The sequence below is a fragment of the Palaemon carinicauda genome, chromosome 6 (genome assembly GCF_036898095.1).
Source record: "Palaemon carinicauda isolate YSFRI2023 chromosome 6, ASM3689809v2, whole genome shotgun sequence".
In the NCBI taxonomy this organism is placed as follows: Eukaryota; Metazoa; Arthropoda; class Malacostraca; order Decapoda; family Palaemonidae; genus Palaemon; species Palaemon carinicauda.
In genome coordinates this window covers 168916735-168923076 of record NC_090730.1, presented here as the reverse complement: position 1 = coordinate 168923076, position 6342 = coordinate 168916735, and the positions used below count along the sequence as shown (strand labels likewise).

Here is a 6342-nt window from a genome sequence, read left to right as displayed (position 1 = left end):
AGCACATTCAGTTATGAAGGCAGCTGCTTAGCCAAGTGTCAGTTTTCACTCAAACAAATACTGGATGCTAAATAAATAAAAGATAAATTACAAAAATAATCGCTTATCTCGGCACCTGTTGACCCCTCGAAAACTTATGGCGCAACAGCGGTGTGCATGTGAACTATTATTAGGCCGTTCTGAACATATAGCTGATCTGGCTCTTTTTTTTATGAACAATAGTCTGCTTGGCACAATGCCATGCATAAAAATGCTTATATTGTCAACTCATGCCGTAATTTCCCATTTAGATATGGTTATTGTTTATTTTAACTGTTATATTTAGGATACTATATTTAAGTAGTAATATCCATCATTGTCATTCAGTATTGTAATAAGAGTTCACGCACCGATAGACATAGACTTTTCCTGTTTGATTATTATAGTGACGTAGTTTATAGGAGCTATAGAATAGAGAGAGAGAGAGAGAGAGAGAGAGAGAGAGAGAGAGAGAGAGAGAGAGAGAGAGAGAATTACAATCCCTTTTTATAAAAACTGTAAAGCTACTACTAGCGAATTTACCAACGTTTTTATCTTCATAATAGATTATTTTGAGCGCTATGTAGGTAGTAGGTTGGACAGGGCACCAGCCACCCGTTGAGATACTACCGCTAGAGAGATATGTGGTCCTTTGACTGGCCAGACAGTACTGTATTGGATCTTTCTCTCTAGTTACGGTTCACTTTCCCTTTGCCTACACATACACCGAAAAGTCTGGCATATTCTTTACAGATTCCCCTCTGTCCTCATTCACATGACAACACTGAGATTACCAAACAGTATTTTTTCTCCCAAGGGGTTAACTACTTCACTGTAATTATCCAGTGGCTACTTTCCTCTTGGTAAGGGTAGAAGAGACTCTTTAGCTATGGTAAGCAGCTCTTCTAGGAGAAGGAGACTCCAAAATCAAGCCATTGTTCTATAGTCTTGGGTAGTGCCATAGCCTCTGTACCATGGTCTTCCACTGTCTTGGGTTAGAGTTTTGTTTGAGGGTACACTCGGGCACACTATTCAATCTCGTTTCTCTTCCTTTTGTTTTGTTAAAGTTTTATTAGTTTATATATGAAATATTTATTTAAATGTCATTGTTCTTATATTATTTTTCCTTGTTTCCTTTCCTCACTGGGCTATTTTCCTTGTTGGTGTCCCTGGGCTTATAGCATATTGCTTTTCCAACTAGGGTTGTAGCCTAGCTAGTAATAATGATAATAATAGTAATAATAATAATGTCTTGTTGACTGTCACTCCGTAGTTTAGTGCTATCGTTGCGCTACAAACGGTGTACTGTAGGCATTAATTGAAGGATTTTGTAGCGTCCTTTCAGCTCTAATCTGCATTAAGTTTTTTTTAGCCCTCAACTGTACCTCAGCTCCCGCTTCCATCTGGCTGTGTCCAACCTTTGGGTTTTCCCTCAGTTGCAAAGGGCCCTATGGCCTTCCATACCCAGGGTCAGTGAGTTAATGCCCTTATGTTCATGAATCCAATTCAGTCCATGTTCAGGTTCTTATTATTATTATTATTATTATTATTATTATTATTATTATTATTGGTGTTGATATTATCATTACTAGCAAACCTACAACCCTAGTTGGATAAGCAGGATGTTATAAGCCCAAGGGCTCCGGCAGGGGAAATTAGCCCAGTGATGAAAGGAAATAAGGAAATAAATAAAGTACAAGGGAAGTAATGGATGATTAATATGAGATATTTTAAGAACAGTAATAACATTAAAATTCCACTTCTATATGCAAACAATAGGAACTATAAAAAGACTTATGCCAGCCTGTTCAACGTAAAAACATTTGCTGCAATTTTGAACTTTTGAAATTCCACCGATTCAACTATACCTAATTAGGAAGATAATTTTCACAGTTTGGTCACAGGTGGAATAAAACTTCTAGAATACTGTGTAGCGTTGATGATTGGTTGATTGATTGATTTAAAGTTTTCTGGCATCATAACTTTTAAGGTCATTGATGCCGTTATGATGAAGGCATGACTATTAGAATGAACTGCATACCTATACTCAATTTTTTTTAATGAGGCGCATTTGCACTGACTCGCAGCGGTGCCCTTTTAGCTATTAAAAAGTTTCCTGCTATCTTATTGGTTAAAATTATCTTGTCCAACCAATCAGCGATCAGGAAACTTTTCAGAGCGAAAAGGGCACCCCTGCGAGTTGGTGCAAATCTGCCTCACTAAAAAGAATTGACTATAGTATTACGAATAGATGGTAATGGTTATATTGTGGTGTATTGTAATTTACAGTAATGGAATTTACCTGATCCTTTGTTCCTCTGTTTTGATGGAATGACGTAAAAGATGTTTGTTGTGTGATGATCTTCTTATATGTTGAATCGGTGGAACTTCAAAAGTTCAAACTTGCAGCGAATATTTTCATTTTGAATAGGCTGAAATGAGTCTCTCTTTATAGTTCATGTATGAGAGATCTGTTTTAATGCTGTTACTGTTCATGAAATATTTTATATTGATTGTTCATTACTTCTCTTGTAGTTTATTTTTTTCCGTATTTCCTCTCGTTCCTGAATTATTTTTGCATGTTGGAGGCCTTGAACTTATAGCATCCTGCTTTTCCAACCAGGGTTGTAGCTTAGCTGATAATAATAATGATGATAATAATAATAGTAGTAGTAGTAGTAGTAATAGTAGTAGTAGTAGTAGTAGTGGTAGTAGTAGTAGTAGTGATAATGGCGACAACAACAACAACAATAATAATAAACAACTGTGAAAATCGAGAACCTCCGAAATCTCTTAATTTGGTTCTCGTTTTTGGAATCAATTGAAACACCATTTATATTTTAGGATATTCTGTTCGGTATACCAACGTTCAAGGCCCCCAAAAAAGTAATTTTATATTCAAGCTTCAATTTATCAATCATCCACGAAGAATTTATGCTTTCATTTCTGTGTTGGCCTGGTGGTAGCGTCCTTGCCTGATGACTGCCAGACTGTGGTTCGAGTCCCGCTCAAATTTGTTAGTTTCTATGGTCGCTGCAACCTCACCATCCTTGTGAGCTAAGGGGGTAGCCTATAGGTCTATCTGCTGAATCATCAGCAGCCATTGCCTGGCCCTGTTTAATCCTAGCATGGGTGAAGAGGGGGCTTGGGCCACCTGCCACCCGTTGAGATACTACCGCTAGAGAGTTATAGGGTCTTTTGACTGGCCAGACAGTACTACATTGGATCCTTCTCTCTGGTTACGGTTCATTTCCCCTCGGTCTACAGACATTGAATAATCTGGTCTATTCTTTACATATTCTCCTCTGTCCTCATACACCTGACTTTACAGATTACCAAACAATTCTTATTCAGTCAAGGGGTTACAGCACTGTAATTGTTCAGTGGGCACTTACCTCTTGGTAAGGGTAGAAGAGACTCTTTAGCTATGGTAAGCAGCTCTACTAGGAGAAGGACACTCCAAAATCAAACCATTGTTCTCTAGTCTTGGGTAGTGCCATAGCCTCTGTACCATGGTCTTCCACTGTCTTGGGTTAGAGTTCTCTTGCTTGAGGGTACACTCGGGCACACTATTCGATCTCATTTCTCTTCCTTTGGTTTGTTAAAGTTTTCTTAGTTTATATAGGCGATATTTATTGTTACTCTTCTTAGAATATTTTTTTTCGTTTCCTCACTGAGCTATTTTCCCCGTTTGAGCCCCTGGGCTTATAGCATCCTGCTTTTCTAACTAGGGTTGTAGCTTAGCAAGTAATAATAATAATAATAATAATAATAATAATAATAATAATAATAATAATATGGACAGTCTCTAGGGCATTGCCTTCCTTGATAGAGCTATGTCAATGTCCTTGCCTCTGCCATTCATGAGCGGCCTTTAAACCTTTAAAGAAACTTGTAATATTACCGTCTTCAGTATCACTCGCACTCTGTAATACTTCAGAGCAATATAATAGGCCAAGAAAAGTAAAGTAATGCAAAAAGAAAAAAATATAGTGTTATTTAACGTCACATTTCACGTGTGCTGGCTCATACAAGACTCAGGTCAGACTACAGTATTTGAATTATTTGTCATAACTAAGATTTAGCATTTAATATATATGTATCATAATTATGTATTGACATAAATTTATCATAATTATGACGTAAGAACTGAGTCATGGGCCGATTATCTCGGAGACGTGATCTATTGTTCAACTAAACCTAGCAGCTGCTGATACAGGATCTGAACGCGTTTAGCACTTGTTGCAAAGGCCCCGCGTTTAGTTGTACGAGTTACTTAGGCGTTGAAAGAAATGATAATAAAAGATGCGAGGTTGTTCAGATATGGCATGAAATCGTACTAATAATAGGCTCTCTATTGAAAAGACTATAACTTGAGGTCCGATCCTGGTTTGATTATTGTTATAATCAGCTAAACTATAAGTTCTATAACCCTATTTGCGAAAGCAGGTTTCTATAATATGCCCAAGGGCTCCAACAGGGAAAAAATTGCCCAGCGAGGAAGGGAAGTAATGAAAAAATGAGAAGCAATAAACATTTGAAATAAAATATTTTATGAAGTGTAACAGCAGTAAAATAGACATTTCATTTATAAACATATAAAAAGACTTATATCAGCATGTTCAACACGAAAACATTCGATGCAAGTTTGATTTTTTTGAAGTTGGAGAGATTTCTGAGGAAACGAGACGAAAAGAAGGAAAGTGGAGTATGTTGAAAATTGAAAGTGCCTGGAGGGAATGCAAAACTGTTAAGTGCCAATATAATCACTTATTATGGAGGAAGAAGATAAATTCCTAAGCCCCCCCCCCCTAAAAATGAAGAAGAAGAAGAAGAAACATGGTAACGGTAGAAGAAACTCTTTGGCTATGGTAAGCAGCTCTTCAAGGAGAAGGATTCGGGCACTCCAAAATTAAACCGTTGTTCTCTATTCTTAGGTATTGGCATAGCCTCTGTACTGTCGTCTTTCACTGTCTTGGGTTAGAGTTCTCTTGCTTGAGGGTACCCTCAGGCATACCATTCAATCTGTTTCCTTATTTCTTTTCCTTTGTGGGCTATTTTCCCTGTTGGGTAGAAGAAACTCTTTAACTATGGTAAGCAGCTCTTCTAGGAGAAGGATTCGGACACTCCAAAATAAAACCGTTGTTCTCTACTCTTGGGTAGTGTCATAGCCTCTGTACTGTGGTCTTTCACTGTCTTGGGTTAGAGTTCTCTTGCTTGAGGGTACCCTCAGGCATACCATTCAATCTGTTTCCTTATTTCGTTTCCTTTGTGGGCTATTTTCCCCGTTGGAGACCTTGGGATTATAGCATCCTGCTTTTCTAGCTAAAGTTGTGGCTTAGCTAGTAATAATAATATCACTTGGTTATCAGAAACTATTGTAAGCGAATAGAAAATTCTTATTTATCATTTTAACCATTTAAGAAGAGGGGTTCCCCAGGAAAAAGTATTAGCCCCTATGCTATTTTGTATTTACACTATTGATCTGTCAAGAGTATTACAGAGTCACTGAGAAAAGTTCAATTTTCGAACCTCGTACCATTACGTCACTGCTCATTAGAGTAGGCTACTCTAAAGGTAGGATGGATGGTGACCCAAAGACTAAGAGTTTTCTCCCATTCTTACCACTTTTCTATTTCCTTTTCGTTTCTGTTATTCACTCATTTTTATTGTTTATTTCAGTATTGTGTATTCCTAATAACTTTATTTTGGAATTATCTTTATTTCCTTTCTTTTTATGATTATTATTACTAGCTGAGCTATAACCCTCGTTGGAACTGCAGAATGCTATAAGCCAAAGGGCCACAACAGGGAAAATAGCCCAGTGAGGAAATGAAATAAGGAAACGTATATAAAATTGTGCCTGAGTGTACCCTAAAGCAAGAGAACTCTAACGCTGACAGTGGAAGACCATGGGATAGAGGCTATGGCACTACCCAAGACTGGAGAACAGTGGTTTGATTTTGGAGTGTCTTTCTCCTAGAAGAGCTGCTTACATAGCTAGAGTCTCTTCTACTTTTACCAAGAGGAAAGTAACCAGTGAAAAATTTCATGCAGTAGATAACCCCTTGAGTGAAGAATTGTTTGGTAATGTCAGTGTTTTCAGGTGTATAAGGAGAGAGGAGACTGGGGAAAGAATAGGCTAGAGTGGTTCCCAACCTTTTTCCTGTCATTTCCCCCCTGCACCCAGTGCAACCCTCCAGATTTCCCCCTTCATGTGTATGAGGGAAAGAGTAGTTGAAACACACTGTGACGATTTACTAATTTATTTTTTCATTTTACAAATATACTGATAAACAAATAGTTACAGAGTAAAATGGATAG

At 37.6% G+C, this 6342-nt stretch overlaps 1 protein-coding gene across 1 annotated transcript in view; it reads left to right on the top strand.

Annotated features, from left to right (window-relative positions):
* Positions 1 to 6342, top strand: part of LOC137642817 (uncharacterized) — a 95479-nt gene that overhangs the window by 18525 nt on the left and 70612 nt on the right. The gene's annotated exons all lie outside the window — the stretch shown is intronic.